The following is a 15,608-nucleotide window of genomic DNA, read 5'->3' on the forward strand; positions in this document are numbered from 1 at the left end:
ACTAGCTTCAGCATTTCTCTCCTACTCTAAACTTGCAGGAGCGGGGAGGTGGGGGGCGGGCAGGGAGAAGTGGAGGAAGGGGGAGAGAGGAGGAAGGTGAGTGACCGGGTGGTGGGGGGTGGGGTGGGGGGGAGGACGTGCGAAGCCCTTCCGACCCACAGAAGGTGAAAGCTTGGAGAGGGCCGGGACCGAGCAGCGGGGAAGAAAGAGCAAAAAGAAGGGACAGGAAAGGCGAGGGAGAGAAAGAGGCGAAAAGGAAAGAAGGAGAGTGAGCGGCGAGAGCGCAGAGAGCGCGAGCCGAGCGGAGTCGAGCGCTGGCGGCGGCGGCGGCGGCGGCGCGGCGCGGCGCTCCGTTCCGTCCGTAGTTCCGCGCCTGCTTTTGCCAGCGGCCGGCGGCGCGGGGCCCTTTGGAAATAGAATAGCCAATGTAATCTGACACTTCAACTTGCTCGGCTCCGGGCGAGTTGATTCACTTACTCACCCCCTAACGCCGAGTTCCTTTTCACTGTCTGTGGACATTAAAAAAGCGAGCGGCGGCGGGCGCCCGGGAGAGCAGGCGACCGGGCGGCGGGCGGGCGAGCAGCGACCCGGCGGCCGAGCGAGCGAGCAGCGCCGGCGCAGCGCGGTGACCCCAGCCTCCGTCGGCGCGGAGCAGGAGCCGAAGCGGAGCCGTTCTCGGCGCCCTCGCAGCGCTCTTCCCGGCCGGAGCCGGGCCTGCCCGGCAGCGGCCGCGGCGGCAGCGGCGCGTCCTCCAGCGGCGGCAGCGGCGCTCGCAGCGCCCGGTAAGTTTGGGGCCAGAACAGGGCGCCCGCTGGCCCCGGGCCTTCCTCCCGCTCCCGGTGGACTCTTGGGGTGCGAGCGTGGGGCGCTGGGTGTTGGGGGTTTTTCCCTTTAAGGGTCCGCCGGGACCAGGCAAGCCGGGCGAACGGCCGGCGGCCAGGCTCCGCCGCGCTCCCCTTGGCGGCCCGGGGCCGAGGCCCAGGCGACCGGCGAACGCCCGGCTGCGCGGAGCCGGCTTGGGCTGCGCGCGGGGGCCGGGGCTCCTCTGGTGTGCGGGGCGTGAGTAAGGTTGTGCGCGCGCGGACCCTGTGCCCGCCTCCTGTCGGTGCGCCTCCAGCCCTCGTTCTGTACACCCAGGCAGGACCGGGATTCGGTCAGGGAGGGAAGGACCGGGATAGGACCACCTCGGTCTCGCACGTCTCGTTTGGGGAGACGCGAAGTTGTGCGCCCGTGTGTACGAGAGCCGCCGGAGACGGCGCTGGATTTCGGGGTGGCAAGGGGTGGTGATGTTAAGTTGTGCATCTGAATTTCCAGGGAAAACACACACTTTTGTAAATGGGAGGTGGAGGCGCGGTTAAGTTGTTTGTGTGTGAATTGCCCGGGGAGACGCGGCGCACGGTACCGGCGGGGAACGCCAAGGGGTGTGTGTGTGTAGGGGCTTCCCGTAGGTCTTTAGAAGCCGGAGGGGCGCTAAGGCCACGGCCTGGACGGGGCTGCCCCAGCCAGGAGGGGAACCCAAAGGGAAGATGTGCGTGTATGTGCGCGCGCGCTGCAAATACGAAAGTAATTTCTCCGTGTTCTTTCTTCCTCTCCGTCTCCGGCGGCGGCAGCGGCCCCGGGGGAGTGGGAGGCCGGCCGGGGCGGAGGTTGGGGGGCCGGGCCGGGGCTGGAGCTGGGGTGGGGGGCGGGCTCTGGAAGCTTGTTTCACATTCCTGGCGTCTGGGCTGGGGAGAAAACAGTGGGGAGCGCGGCCTCAGCGTCTGGGGCGCGGGCAGCGGGCGCGCGTCGCCCCCTCGCCGGGGACATCTGTCCAGGAAGCCAGGCGGGCGGGGAGAGGGCGCGGTGCGGAGGGCAGGCTCCCCACCCCGGAGCAGCGGGGGCGCGGGCGAGGGGCGGCCGCCTTCCCGGCCATTGTGCGCCAGCAGATTTTCACGGGAGACTGCCCCGGAGCCGCCGGAGAAGGCCGGGAGTCGGCCTCAGCCCCGGGTTTAAAAGACACTCCAGGAATGTAAACAACCCGGGCAGGAGGGCGGGCTGGCGGGAGCGCGCCGGGGCAGCGGTCCCGGCCCCCCCCCCCCCACCCCATCCCTCCCTGGGGGACAACCCGACGGCGGGGCTGCTCAGCGCTTACCCCTTTACCTGCCACAAACTTTTTCCTCCTCTGCCTTCCCTTCCCACCTCGCCCCTCTAGCCGGGCACAGAGCGAGGGCCTCTCCGGAGGCTGGGGCACAGAGCGACTAGCACCCGGTGCCTGATCCTGGAGGGCTGGTGGCCCGGCCCCTGCTTGGGTGTCCCCCCCTCCTGCCTGGGAGCCGCAAGCTTCCTTGGGCAGCGCCTGAGTAACTGGGGCTCTGAGAGCTGCCTGCCTGCCTGCCTGCCTCCCTCCCTCCCGCTGCTCCTTCCCAGCTCTCCCCCTTCTCCTCTCCCCTGACTGCTTTTCCAATGCCTTGACATGAGGGAGGGAGATTTAACTTGGCAGCCCAAACAAATGTTCTCTCAGAGGTCCTCCAAGAAGCTGGCGGCTGGGCTGGCAGGGTGAGGGCACTGCTCGGCCAGCCTTTTCCTCCTCCCTGCTCTGCCATGGCCGTTTGGAGCCCCCTGGGTGGACAGCCCAGGGCATGGGAGAGTGGAGCCCAACCCCGCAGATTTAAGAGGGCAGTGAGAAGCTGCCTGTGGAAGCCCCTGGGCTTGGCGCTGGGCAGAAGCTGCAGGGATCTGCCTCCGGGTGCCAAGGGTTTTCTGGAGGCTTTTCTTGAGCAACAGTTTGTCTTCCTGCTGCAACCTGGGAACAGGGCCTGGTAGACCAGAGGGTTAACTAGGGCTGTCTCCTCCTCTCTCGTGGGTGTGAGGACAGGCTGGTTACACAGGGCAGGGCAGGAGGCCAGAGGCTGTTCCCAGAGGTGCCTGCGTTTGCTTATTATTGTTTTTTTGAAGGTAGAGATAAAGAGGCAGGCGCTGTGGTTGGAGAATGAGCAGCTTGGCTGGCGTTGAATTCGGACTTGACTTCCCTGGCGTTGGTACGGTCCCGTGAGTTTAAAAGTTGTTTGTAAGCTATCAGGGAAGTTTAGAACAGGGGGCCAGCCCCTAGCTTTCTCTGTCCTGGCTGCTTTTTGAGGGGATCCAGGGTGGGAGTGTGGTGGGGGGGGGGGAGCGGGGTGGGAGTACGAATTCCTGGCCCCTTGCTTCCCCTCTGCCTGGCCCTTGTGGTGTGGTTTGTGAATGCCCCATGCCTTGCACTGACCTTTCTGTCGTCAAGTTGAGGATGTTGAAACACCAGCATCAAACAAAAGACACATTGAAAGCCCTATCTGCCACAGAGCACGTGTGACTTTGGGGCCAAGGGAATGCATCTGGAGGGAGATGGTGTTTTCCTCTAAGTTTTATGATTTCGGTTGGGTTTTGTTTCTTTCTCCCAAAAGGACAGAAGCATCTCCTTGTCCCAAGTCATGAGGTTATGAAATGCTGTGTTCACATGTAAATCTCAAAACTTCAGACTTTCGAGAATTGGTGGCAGGCACTGTAGCTGGGGCGGGGGCTGGGGGGGGTGGTGCAGAAGCAGGGAGTTTTCAGGAGTTTTTTAAACGGGTTTGGGGTTGGGGTTTGGAGGCACTCAGGGTATGGCTCACAGAGAAGAGTCGGGGGTAAGAAATTGCTGGACTTCTGGGAAGCTTTGATAACTAGCCCCGTCTTTGCAGAGAAGGATTCCTGGCTTCTTTGTGGGGACAATATGTCCCTTTTTCCTCCCAAGGAAAAAAGGGAGGAGGATCCTTGTTCCTTTCACAGCCAGGAACAAAGTGAAGAAAGGTCCAGAGACTGTGGGGTTTGGCCACAGGACCACAGTTCCTCACACACACACACACACACACACACACACACACACACACACACACTCTCCCCTAGCAACAGTTACACATTATCTCCATACCTGGCCCCCAGAGATGTGCCCTCACATAGGACAGGTGTCCACCAGTGACTCATCCTGGAAAAAGTTGCAGAGGGAAGGCTCCCACTGAGCAGAGCTGCACATTTACTTTTTCCCTGATTGACAGAGATGGGGGGTAGATAAGGAAGGAAGGCACTCTGAGGCCTACTGTGTCCTGGGAGTTGTGTCACAAGAGTACCCATGTGTGAAGCCACGGATACTGAATTCTCAGGCCTTGGCCAGTGTCCAACACGCAGCCGTGACCCTCGCCTCGGGGTGAGGCATTGCTGTAAGAAATTTGGGCATCAACAAGTTAATTTCCGGAAGTTTCTCTGGGCACTCTGTCACGGAACCAGGAAGCAGGGCCTGCCGGGTTGTGACTGGGTCCCCTACGTTTTCATTCATAACTTTGCTCCCGAGGGCTTTTGCCGGGCTCCTATCACCGCCTCATCTTTATGAGGTTCCTTGGGTTTTGTGTGGACAACAAAGGCCGGGCTGCAGTAATTACCCTGGACCCTGCTGCAGCCTTGCCTGGTGGCTTGCTCTGACCTCTCAGCAGGACACGGTGGCCTCTGTCCACGCCCTCTGAGAGGGAAGTTCTTTGTCCCTGGAGCCCCTGACTGTGGGGGGAGGCAGAGCCTGCCTGGGCTGTAAACTCTAGGGGTGATTCTGAGGTTGGGTCTTGTCCTCAGGGAGGATGAAGAGAGGCTGAGAAAGCCAGTCCCAGGCACAGGCTCTGGAGAGAGACCCTAGAAGACCCTTGGTGCAGTCTTCCCAGTGCCTGAGGAGATAAGGGGAAGAGGTGTCCAGAGGCTGGCTGCTTTGGGCCAGTAGCTTCACTGCTGGCACTCAGTCTTCTAATCTGTAAAATGGGTTCAAAGGCAGGAGCGCTCTGATCCCCCTGGGTTGCTATGAGGATGAGACAGATGTGAGCATTAGAGCCCTTGGCATGTGTCTTCTGAAGTCCTGGCAGGCTCTGGGTGCAGAATGGGACACAAAGGTGTCGCATTGGAGGTGCTGGAAGCATTTTCTAGAAGCCACTTCCCCAGGCCTACTTCCCTGGAAGCTTATTATCCAGTCTCGGCTTGCATGCATGCCCCCTGTGACAGGGCGCTTACCACCTCTGGACAGCTGCTGCCTTCAGTGGACAGCTATGTTAATGTGCTCTGCTACATGGCACGCTTTCTGGAAAGCAACCCCTCCTGACCTTCACTTTGGGCTTGAGGTGCTGGGGGTCCTCCAGACCACAGACTCATTCCTTCCTGGAAGATCACAGATTCAGGACCATACTGATGGCGCTGGGGATTGGGGTCGGGGCAGGGGCCCAGGCTGGTGCCACAGACATGTCTTCAGGGTCCCACAGTGTGAGGATTGTGACCTGTGGGGGGCCCAGAAATGTGTAAGACGGTTCCTGCTCCTTAGGAGCTTGTAGCCAGTAAGGCCAGGAAGATCAGTCCAAATAAATAATTAACCGCTACCAGCTGGCTGCCTGCCACAGGGCGCATGACAGCAATAACCACAGCCCCTCGCCTTTGTGTATGGCACTTGGTGGATTTAGAAGCACTCTCCAAATTTACTGAACTCCAACAACAACAGTGGAAGCTAGCTTCTATTTGGAATTACCGTCACTTAACAGAGACGAAAACCGAGTTGCGGAGAGGTAAAGCGACCTGTAGCTAAGCTGGGACTCAGCCCCGGGCCTCAGAGATGCCTGCACGGCTGCCACCTTCCTAGCCCACCCACCAGGCAGGGACACGGGCGCAGAAGTCAGTGTGACCGCCGCAGAATGGGGCCTAGGGAGCTGAAGTTAAGGAGGAGAAGCCATATATAGGCAGGGTCACGGATGGGCCTACCTGTGTCCACCCCCACCCCTACCGCCCCCCCCTTTTGGCGGACGCAGCCCGTGCCCCCAGCGGCTGGGCTCCTTTCCTTTGGCATCGTGTCTTAGCAGCCGGAGCTTGCTCTGAACCCCAAACGCTGCCACTTCTGCTGGGGCCCACATGTCTGTGCGTGGGGCTTCAACCCCATCCCTGGCCCTAGAGCAGGAAGCAGAGATGTTTCCAGGCCCCAGGTCCCTGGGCGGCCCAAGGCTCTTCCCTGGGCTGTGATGGTTTCTATAGATACAGACGTTGACTCAGCCTGCCCCTCCTCTGGCTGAGTCAGTCCCCAGGCTGTGTGGGGTGGCCGCCCTGTGGGGGCTCTTGGGTTCCTTCTACCCCCTGACACGGCCCGCCTGCTGCCCACGCCCCCATGCCTGGTTCTCTGGGGCTCATGTGCCTGCCGCCCCAGGACGAGGCTGCCGCTGGTGGGGTGCAGAGCAGGGAGCAGCCAGGCAAGCTGAGCTGGCGCCTCCCCAGGAAGCCTGGCCCAGCCTGGCACACCTGTACAGGTAATGACTGTAGCCTGGGAGGGCCCTGGGTCCCGCCTGTCAGGCCCAGCTGCTGGGGTTACTGCAGGATCATGCTGGGGAGGCCGGGGTGTCTGAGCTAATTAGATTTCTTAGATTTCAATGCTCCCCTAATCCTGTTAGCCTGGCTGTAATTGTAACCACTTGAAGGTTTCAGCCGTGGCAGGCTGTTGAGGACAGACGGTGTGGGGACTCCCCTCTGCCCTAGCCCCAGCCTTAGACAGGCAGCTGGGGACTGGGGACTCCTTTTCCAGTTCTCCAGGGTGGGGGCCTGGGTGATGGTAGGTGTTAGTTATGCTTTTCTGCAGAATCTCAACACCACGGAGTATCCGAGCAGGCATGGCCCTGAAGGATCATCTGGCTCTAACCCTTCACTCTATAGATGGGGAAACAGAATTCTGCAGAGGGGCAGGGACCAGCCAGGGGCCTCAATGGCTGGTAGTGGCAGAGTGCCTGGGTCTTGTGGTCTGGCTTTGTGATCTTTGTCCCTGGAGACTTCAGGACAGGTGTGGAATTGTACACGGCTCATGAACCCTCCAGAGAAGTCGATCCCAAAGATAGGGGCTAGGGGGGGTTTCACTTGTCCCAAAGCCTGCTCCCCAGTTGGCATTACCCGCCCCCCAGTTGGGGGGGGCCATATGGGTCACCTAGTCTGACCATTACCCCCCAACACACACACACACACGCACACACGCACGCATGGGTCTCCGTGCCTACATACATATATGCTGCTACCTCTGATGGCCAGAGTTGCTGCTGAGGCCTCAGGCCTGCCTCTCCTAGGGCTCTCAGACATGGGGGCTTTCTCTTCCTCCCCTATCCCAGATTCTTGATCTCTTGGAGGATCCAATTCAATGCAGATTATTGCTTTGCCAGAAAATGGCAAAGCTCTTCTGACGGGTGGGGGGAGTGGTGTTAGAGTACAATCTCTTTGTACTTTCAAAGGCTCTTGCAAAAAAAAAAAATTTGTGTGTGTGTGTGTGTGTCTGGTTTAAATGGAAACTGCACCCACTCCCTATCCTTTCTCCTGCCCTTCCCCCATTTGCATTACCCACAACTTCATTCGTCCACCCACAGAGGTTGGTGCTTGGGGGGAGTTGGGGGTGGGGGTGGCTATGATGCCTTCAGAACCCCTACCCGGGAGGTTCCCACCCAGCAGTCCCATCCTGTCCTCCACTTTGCTCTGAAGCAGCAGGGAGAGGTATTTGAAACCCTCCTGCCGTTCTGGAAGCTCCCTGGCTCTGTGTTTTGCACCCCTGAGCACGTAGTAGAGACCTGAGGGGCCATATGGGTCGCCTAGTCTGACCATTCCTTTTCTAGCCCAGGAAACTCAACTGTGGAAAGAAAGAATTGGCCGTATCCAAGGGCAGCAGTGAATTAGTGACACAGCCAGGCCTGGAACCCTGTCTGTCCAGCCCATTAGCTCATTAAACATTTGAGCATCTACTGTTGGCCCGGTGCAGCCCCGTGAGCCATGCTTCGGAGCTCATCAATAAATGCTGTTCCGTCTTTCATTGGGAAGGGCCCAGATGAGCCTGGGGAGGACAGGGTCCATTTCTGAGAGCTCTTGGGGTAAGGAATAAGGAAGGGGCTTTTCCACGGGACTCCCAGATCCTACACAGCTGGAAGGGGATGGGTATTAGCATTCCAGCCCGGCAGCGTGTTTCTTAAAAGGTAACCGTAGGCTGGTTGTAGCGGAGATTTGAGGGAAATAAAATAGAAAGCCTCTAGGGAGGATGCAAAGTTTCTCCTCTGCCCAAGCCTATTTAGTCCAAGAAGATGAGTGGCTCCCTCCGTCTGTCCCCCACTCCCACCCCCCCAGCTCTCCTAGTGCCGACTTTTGTCCTTTGAGGGCTAATGGCCTGCTGCCTTGTTCCTGCTAACACTTCCTCTGCAGATGGGGAAGCAGGGAAGGAGCCCTCTCCCTCCACCCTGGGAGTCACCTGCATCGGGCCCTGGTGAGAGCACATGAGGAAGAGCCGGCAGGCTCAGGACAGGGGAGGAAATGCCACGTGCCCCGACCTCACCCTGTCCACAAGCACTTACCTAAACCCCCATCCTGCTCCCGGGTGGACCTTGGCCAAAGGCCGGGAAAGCTGGCACATAGCTGTGACCAGCCAGCCCTCTGGCTGAGGGACAGATAGGGCAGAGAGACCTCTGGGAAGGGTCCTGAAACCCTTCCTTGGCCTTTTCAAGTGGGGAGGGCTTCTCGAGGGTCTCCGTCCAACCTTCTTATTTGGCAGGTGAGGAGACCCAAAGCCCAGAGAGGTGAAGGGACTGGCCTCAGGTCACACAGCAAGCTGGCTCCCCTACATCAGGGAGGCTGAGTCGTCTGGGTAGGGAGGGGTGGCATTTTCTATTGCCGTCATGTTTTGGTGCTCCTGCTGTTGTTTACATCTTTATAAAAATTTCCCAGGGGTGCCCGGGCGGCTCAGTCAGTTAAGCATCCGACTTCCACTCAGGTCATGATCTCGCGGCTCGTGAGTTCGAACCCTGCGTCAGGCTCTGTGCTGACAGCTCAGAGCCTAGAGCCTGCTTCCGATTCTGTGCCTCTCTCTCTCTCTCTCTCTCTCTCTCTCTCTCTCTCCCCCTCTCTCTCTCCCCCTCCCCTGCTCACTCTGTCTCTTTCTCTCTCTTTCTCAAAAATAAACATGAAACAAACAAAAAAACTTCCCAAAGTCTACCAGAAACATCGTAATAGCCAGTATTTCTTGAGCAACTAATTTGTTTTCGGCTCTCCTCAGACCGCCTGCATTCGTTTTTCAGCTCCACCCTTTATGGCACCCATGACTGTGGGCAGGTTATGTTTAACTTTTCCAACTTTGGTCTTCATGTCGGCAAAACAGGCTTCTCAATAGTATAAAAGTAACATACTGCCTTCCCCATAGGCTGAGAAGATGGAGTGCACCTGACACATAGTAAGTGCTCAAGAAACAGTAGCCTCGGGGCGCCTGCGTGACTCAGTCTGTTAAGCATCCGACTTCGGCTCAGGTCATGATCTTGCTGTCCCAGAGTTTGAGCCCCGCATCAGCTGTGCTGACAGCTCAGAGCCTGGAGCCTGCTTCGTGTTCTGTGTCTCCCTCTCTCTCTGCCCCTCCCCTGCTCACACGCTGTCTCTTTCTCTCTCTCAAAAATAAATAAACATTTCTTAAAAATTAAAAAAAAAAACAAAGAAACAGTAGCCTCAGTCATTGTCATAACCATGGCTCCCACCACGCCCGGCATAGCTATGAGTGTCGTGTGGTCTCCAACTTACAGACGAGGAGACTCCAGTCAGATGGATGGCTCAATGCCACCCGGTACCTCAGGACCAATCACAGCTGGACCTGGGTCCCAGACTTCCTGACCCTCAGCCTCCTGCCACCATCCGCAGTCTCCCCTGTGTAGCAGGAAGGGCTGGCAGGTCATTGCTGGCATTTAATTGAGTACATTTTAATTCAATGTAGCAGGAAGGCCTGGTCCCCTCGCCGGGGCCAGGGTGTGGAGACTTACTAAGATGGAGACTTACGTCTGGGTTCCGACCCGAAAACCTCTCTCTCCTCCCCTGCAAGTGGAGGCTAGTGGTGATGCCACCTCCCTCCAGGTTTCTTGCCGTGTGAAGAGGAGAGCAGGAGAGACTGGGCCTTGTCAATCATGGTAACTGACTGTGGGACCTCAGCCAGTAGCAGACCCCTCTGGGTCTCAGTTTCCCCACCTGAAAATCATGAGCTAGGACCACATCAGCATTCCCCCGTGTGGGCTCTCAGGACCCCCAATCCATAAAAGGAAGGACAGCAGGGCACAGCCTCCCTCTCCTGGGACCCTGTCCCCCCTTTTGGCCTCATTCAGCAGGTTCCCAAACTGTAGGACCCTCTTCCTGCCTCCCTGTTTTATGCACAATAGGTGTCGAAGCTACCAGTGCCAGTCTTGGGAAATGCCAGGCTGCACGGTCACCTCCCACTCTGGTGTCAATGGCTCGGTCCCCTGGTTGGTTTCCCTGCTGCAGAACTGCCTTCCCAGAGGGGCCGTGCACAGTGGGGAAGTGGGGGAGTCGAGGGCAGCTTCCACGTGGACGGGATCCGGCCCCCATCCCCAGCCTGCTTTCTTGGCCCGTCCACCTGAGTTCTGCCCCTTAAGCCTGCAGCCCTCTGTCACTTTCACTGGCCTCCTTTTCTTTTATTGTTACCAGACCACAAATCTATGGCTGGGCAGTCCCAAAAGCAAGGCCAGCTTGGCAGAGGCGTGGGACCTCTGCCATGTCCCTAGAGATGGGCCTCAGAGACACGCCAGCTGTTAGGGCAGGAAGAGCCTTGAACTCCGCCCGCGGGGGCCAGGCACCCCTGAACCCGTGTGCGCACCTCTGCAAGGTGCACGTATTTTTTGCAAGTGCGTGTATTTTTCTGGAGCGATGGTCCACGGCTTTATTCAGGTCCTTAAGTCAGTTCGGACGCCCGAGAGCCGTGTAACAAACAAGGCCTTCATCCAAGGGTCTAAAATAACCCTGGGCCCTGAGTGGAACAGGACCGCTGCATTGTCTTTCCCCACCTGCTGTCCGCAGACCCTTCCATTCCAACTCCTTGGTGTCAACCACCCTAGCCGTGGGGGCATCTGGGCTTCTGACACCGGCTTCCAATCCAGCTTGACATTGTACGGGTGAGGAAACCAAGACCAAGGGAGGGCAGGGGACCCGCCCAAGGTCACCAACAGGACACAAGGCCCGGTACAGGGGCTGGGGTGGCCCCAGGGGACGGCCTCCTGTGCTGGCTGACCTCACTGATGACACCATTTGGTCTTGCCCTCTGTGAGTGCCTCTGTGAGGTGTACCAGGATTTGGGGATTCGTTGTCCCCAGAAAGCTAGGGACTGGGTGAAGGGTGAAAGTGCCCACTGCCCCTGCCACCGCCTCTTCTAGGAAGGCTGGGCAAGACCGGTTTAGGGCATACTTCCTCTGGCTCAGGAGGCCAGGTTCACCCCAGCTGTCTGCACTGCCTACTTATCCCGCTGTCTTGGGTTAATGTTTTCTCTTCAAGGGCCGTAGGGCTCGCTGGTATTTACGTACGGAGAAGCACTCTATATTTTCAGGGCACCTTGCTGGTATGAATTCTCACCGCTGTTGGTGGGGAGAGGCAGCCCGCGGCCCCGGGGAGGGCTCGAGGCCGAGTTGGGCTCCCATGCAGGCAAGCCCACCGCGTGACCACAGATGAGTCACTCTGCCTCCCTGGCTCACAGCCCTCGTGTCCCTGACTTTCTGGGACCCTGGAGGGTGGCCTCTGTGGCTGGCGGTGAGCACGTTGGGGAACTCCTTGGCCTTCCACCTCCCTACCTGAATTGCTCAGCCCTCCTGAGCTCCGGGACCCCTTCGTGCATCCCATCCTGGAAAAATAGAGGACATCTCAGGTGTGATTTCTTGCCTGGTATTGGGTGATGGGGCCGTGGCTGAGAAAGGAGCTTCCTCGAAGCTGTGAGTTCGGCATTGATGTATCTTCTGCAGGAGGACAGCTTTCTGATCCTTTCACCTCAGCCTGAGCTGATGGCATCAGTTTGACATGTGTCCTTCAGCTGCAGGGCGTTCCCTTTAGGCAGAAGGAGCGGAGCCGCTTCGGGGTTTCGAATCCTTGAGGGCCCCAGGATTCTCGAAGCTGTCTGCCTGGTGGCTGGCTGCCCTCCTAGCCGGCTCCCCAGAGGCAGCCGGGCCAGTGCCTCCTTCGCCTCCCCTGACAAGGGCTCCAGACACTACTGTACCTGGTATTCTTGGGGCCTCGCATCCTCAAGACTTCAGGGAGCTTGGCAGCCACCTCGTCTGATAACCTGTCCCACGGATGCCACCCCCGCAGCATCCCCACAGAGCACCTTCGGGTGTGGGCTTGCACACCTCCAGGGGCAGGCTGCTCCTTGACTCTCAGCGGCTCCCTTCACCTAGGAAGCTCCATCTTATGTGGAAGGACACCTCCTCCCAGGACCCAGTGCTCATCTCTGGACCACACAGAATAGGGTGAATTCAGTTCTTGTGAACTCCCTCCCATATGCTACGTCAGAGATCTCACCTCTCTAGGCTGAGTCCAAGGCTGGAGTGGGCAGAGTGGGCTTCCTGGAAGAGGTAGCCTTCTATTCCCCGGGCCTCCTCATTATCCGTTTCGCTGTTTAAGAGCCTGGGCTGCTTGGAGACCTCAGGCCTGACCTGGAAATGGTCTGACGCAGGTCATGAGACATGGAAATAGGCTGGGGAGGCCCCAGCAGTGGCTCCTTGGGGTCTGAGGGTGAGAAGGTGGCCTGGCAGCAGCTCTTCAAGCAGGGTCAGGCAGGCCACATGATTCCAGAAGCATGTCTATCTTGTAGTCTCTCCCGGCACGCTCGCCTCCCATGGAGCCTGGGAGAGTAGCTGGAGGAGGGGTGGTGGCTATGAGAAAGGCTCCCCTTTCTGCCCCCACCTGCCTTCTTACTGAGTCCCGGTCTGCCCAGCTCTGCTCCCTTCTGCCTAAGTGTCCTGACGCCCCAGAGACCTGGTGTGGCAGAGGGCCCTGGATTTGGAGTCAGAACTCCCGGCACGGCTTCCTACCGACAGTCTCCCCTGGGGCTGTCCCAAGAGTCAGAGGGGAGGGCCGGCGTTTCGCATGCTGTACCGTGTCACAGCATCAGGGAGCGTGATGTTTTGTTACCGTGTGTGGGGACAATAACGTCAGCACAGAAAGGCCCCGGAGGTCATCCAGGCCAACCCTCTCATTTAGCTGCTGAGTCTGACCCCAGAGGGGACAGAGGCCTCCCCAAGGTCACAGGGCAAGTTCGTGGCAGAGCTAAAGCAAAACTCCAGGCATCCTGCCCATCAGCCAGTGCCTGCCCCCTGTCCCTGTCACTTGACAGAAACCCCTGGCTAGAGACACCCAGGGGGAGATCCCTCCATGGCTGTGGCATCTGGCTTGCCAGGGACTTACCGTCTTCGTCTCACAAAGCTCCTGGGCCTTATGCCTTTGGCCGTGCTCACCAGAACCGCTGGCCCTGGGGGCAAGCAGGTGTTCCCTGGGACCTCCATGAGACAACCGGCTCCCCCAGCCTGGCACCCCTGCCTGGGGCCGCTGCCCTGTAACAGGGCGCTTGCCTTGACTTCCTGCCTCAGACAGGGCTAGTTTGCACCCTGCCGGCTGTTACCTTGGGTGGAAATAGAGTCTCCAGAAGCCCACCCGAGACCCCTCACCTAGGTATCTGACCCAGCTGGCTGCAAGATGTCACCCTGGCCTGGGACACATGGCTTGAATATGTGGCTCTAGTTTCAACCTGGTGTGACCCCCCCCCCCCCGCAAACCCCCCATGGCTCTGAAAACCCAAAGATGCCCAGACTGTTGGAACAGGAGGGACCTGGGCAACCAACTTATCTCATCCCCTTCTCATTCCCGTTTCTCAGATTAGGGAGGTGAGGCTCAGAGAAGGAAGGAAGCTAGCTGCAAAATCAGCAAGATACTAACTCCTTCCCTGCCCCCAGCCAGCCTGGCCTCCTTCCATCTCCTGCCTCCCCGAGGCTGAGTCCTGAGGCTGCCCAGGCCAAGAGGATCTGGAATAGGGACACTGGTAATAGTAACTGCTGCTTTTCCTGCAGGGTGCTTCCAGGCCCTTGGGCCAGGCCCTGCCTCCCTGCCAGATCTGGGGAGCCAGTGCACCTGGGAGGGGGGGTGGGGAGGCAGCACATGGTTCCTGCTGGTGGGTTCCTGCCAGCCTGAGAGTAAGGTTTCCTGGCTCCTCTGGAGCCCCCAGTGTTCTGCCCCTGGGAGAGCAGAGCCTGGGATCCTTCTGTGCCTCCCCTTGCCCAGCCCCCCAAGAAAGATTACTTATTCATTCATCAAGTTTGTTGAACACCTACTATATGCCAGGCACTGTTCCAGGCCCTGGGGATACAGTGGTGAACTTGACAGAGGCCTTGCTTACATTGTTATAGGTGAGACAGTCAATGAGTCAACAACTTCATGTATGCTGTCATTCTGAGCTATAAGAAATATTTTGACGAAGAACAAATCAGGAGAAGGTGATGTGAGGAAATGGGTGGGGGATTGGGCTTCTTTAGATGGAGTGATCACGGAAGGCTTCTCTGAAGAGGTCACATTTGAGCAGATGCCTCAGGGAGGCAAGAGAGTGAACCCATGGACATTTGGGAGAAGGGCATGCCAGACAGCAGGAGAAACATGTGCAAAGGCCCGGTGGCCGGAGTGTGTTTGGCATGATCTAAGAAAGGCAGGGAGGCCAGTGCGGGCATATGGTGCGGGAGAAGGTGGAAGATAGGAGAGGAAGTTAACGAAGTGGTCAGGGAGTCATCACAGGAGGCCTTTCGGAACATGGGAAGGGCTTCTGACTTCATGCTCAGTAATTCGGAAGCCACTGGAGGATTTTAATTAAAGGACCGAGACTATCTGATATGCTCTCTAAGAGGATCCCTCTGGCTAGTGAACCAAGAATAAACTATAGGGGACAAGGGTGGAAATGAGGAGACCAGCTGGGCGACTTTTACAGTGACCCAGGTGTGGATGCTGGTGGCTTAGACCAGAGCGGTCAGTGGAGGTAGTGAGACAAGGTCAGGTCCTGGATGTATTTGGAAGGTTGACCAAGGTCATGCCCAGAGGCCCATTGGCAATGCCTGCCCCTCCTCCACAAAGCGGACTGAGTGGCTGAGGCTGGACAGCTGGCTGAGGGCTCCAAGTCCTGTGCCTCTAAGTACTTTTCCTTTTATGCTGTCACCTCTCCTGGACCATAAACTACTCCTCCATAAGGAGTCCATTTAACAGGAGGAACAGTAGAGGCGTGGCGAGGTGTTCCGTGCACCCTAGTCGGCACTGTAATTTCGCCATTCATCATCGGCTCTCCATTCTTTTCCACTCATCTGCTACACTTTTGTGTCCTCTGCTCTGTGCACTGCCACTTTGTAACACGACGTCACCCTCAAGTGCTGCGGCCAGGGCCTGTGTCAGTTCCTCCACCCCCACAATTCTATGTGAAGAACTCCTACGTATCCTTAAGAGCCCAGCTCAAAAGCCGCACCTCTGAACTCCCTTCCCCGACACTCTCGGACCCCGGGGATTTCTTCCTCCACTGAAATTTCTCCTGTTCCTCTCCCTGCTGCACTCGATTGCCTGCGACCAACCGCCATTGGGGCTGGGGCTGTGCTTCCCTTCACACCCCCTCTTTCCGCTCTGTGTCCTCACAGCCTGGCCCGGGGCCGGCACAGAGGAGGGAACAAAAACATTTCAGTGTATTCCTGGAGCAGAAGCTAGTTGCTATGGAGACAAGGAAGTGTTGCAACTTCCCTGACTTTTGAGGTTGG

At 58.2% G+C, this 15,608-nt stretch overlaps 1 protein-coding gene across 5 annotated transcripts in view; it reads left to right on the forward strand.

The window, feature by feature from the left end:
- Positions 1-465: 465 nt before the first annotated feature.
- ZMIZ1 (zinc finger MIZ-type containing 1) overlaps positions 466-15,608 on the forward strand; it is a 234,133-nt gene continuing 218,990 nt past the window's right edge. For 4 of the 5 annotated variants that reach the window (XM_053909626.1, XM_053909630.1, XM_053909628.1 and 1 more), the window contains exon 1: positions 469-782. The gene's annotated coding sequence lies outside the window, so the exon portion shown is untranslated. Of the gene's footprint in view, positions 783-15,608 lie in introns of all 5 variants that reach the window. The other variant, XM_053909631.1, reaches the window with a different exon arrangement.

Source organism: Panthera pardus, unplaced genomic scaffold (genome assembly GCF_024362965.1).
Source record: "Panthera pardus isolate Hobbes unplaced genomic scaffold, ASM2436296v1 HiC_scaffold_22, whole genome shotgun sequence".
Lineage (NCBI taxonomy): Eukaryota > Metazoa > Chordata > Mammalia > Carnivora > Felidae > Panthera > Panthera pardus.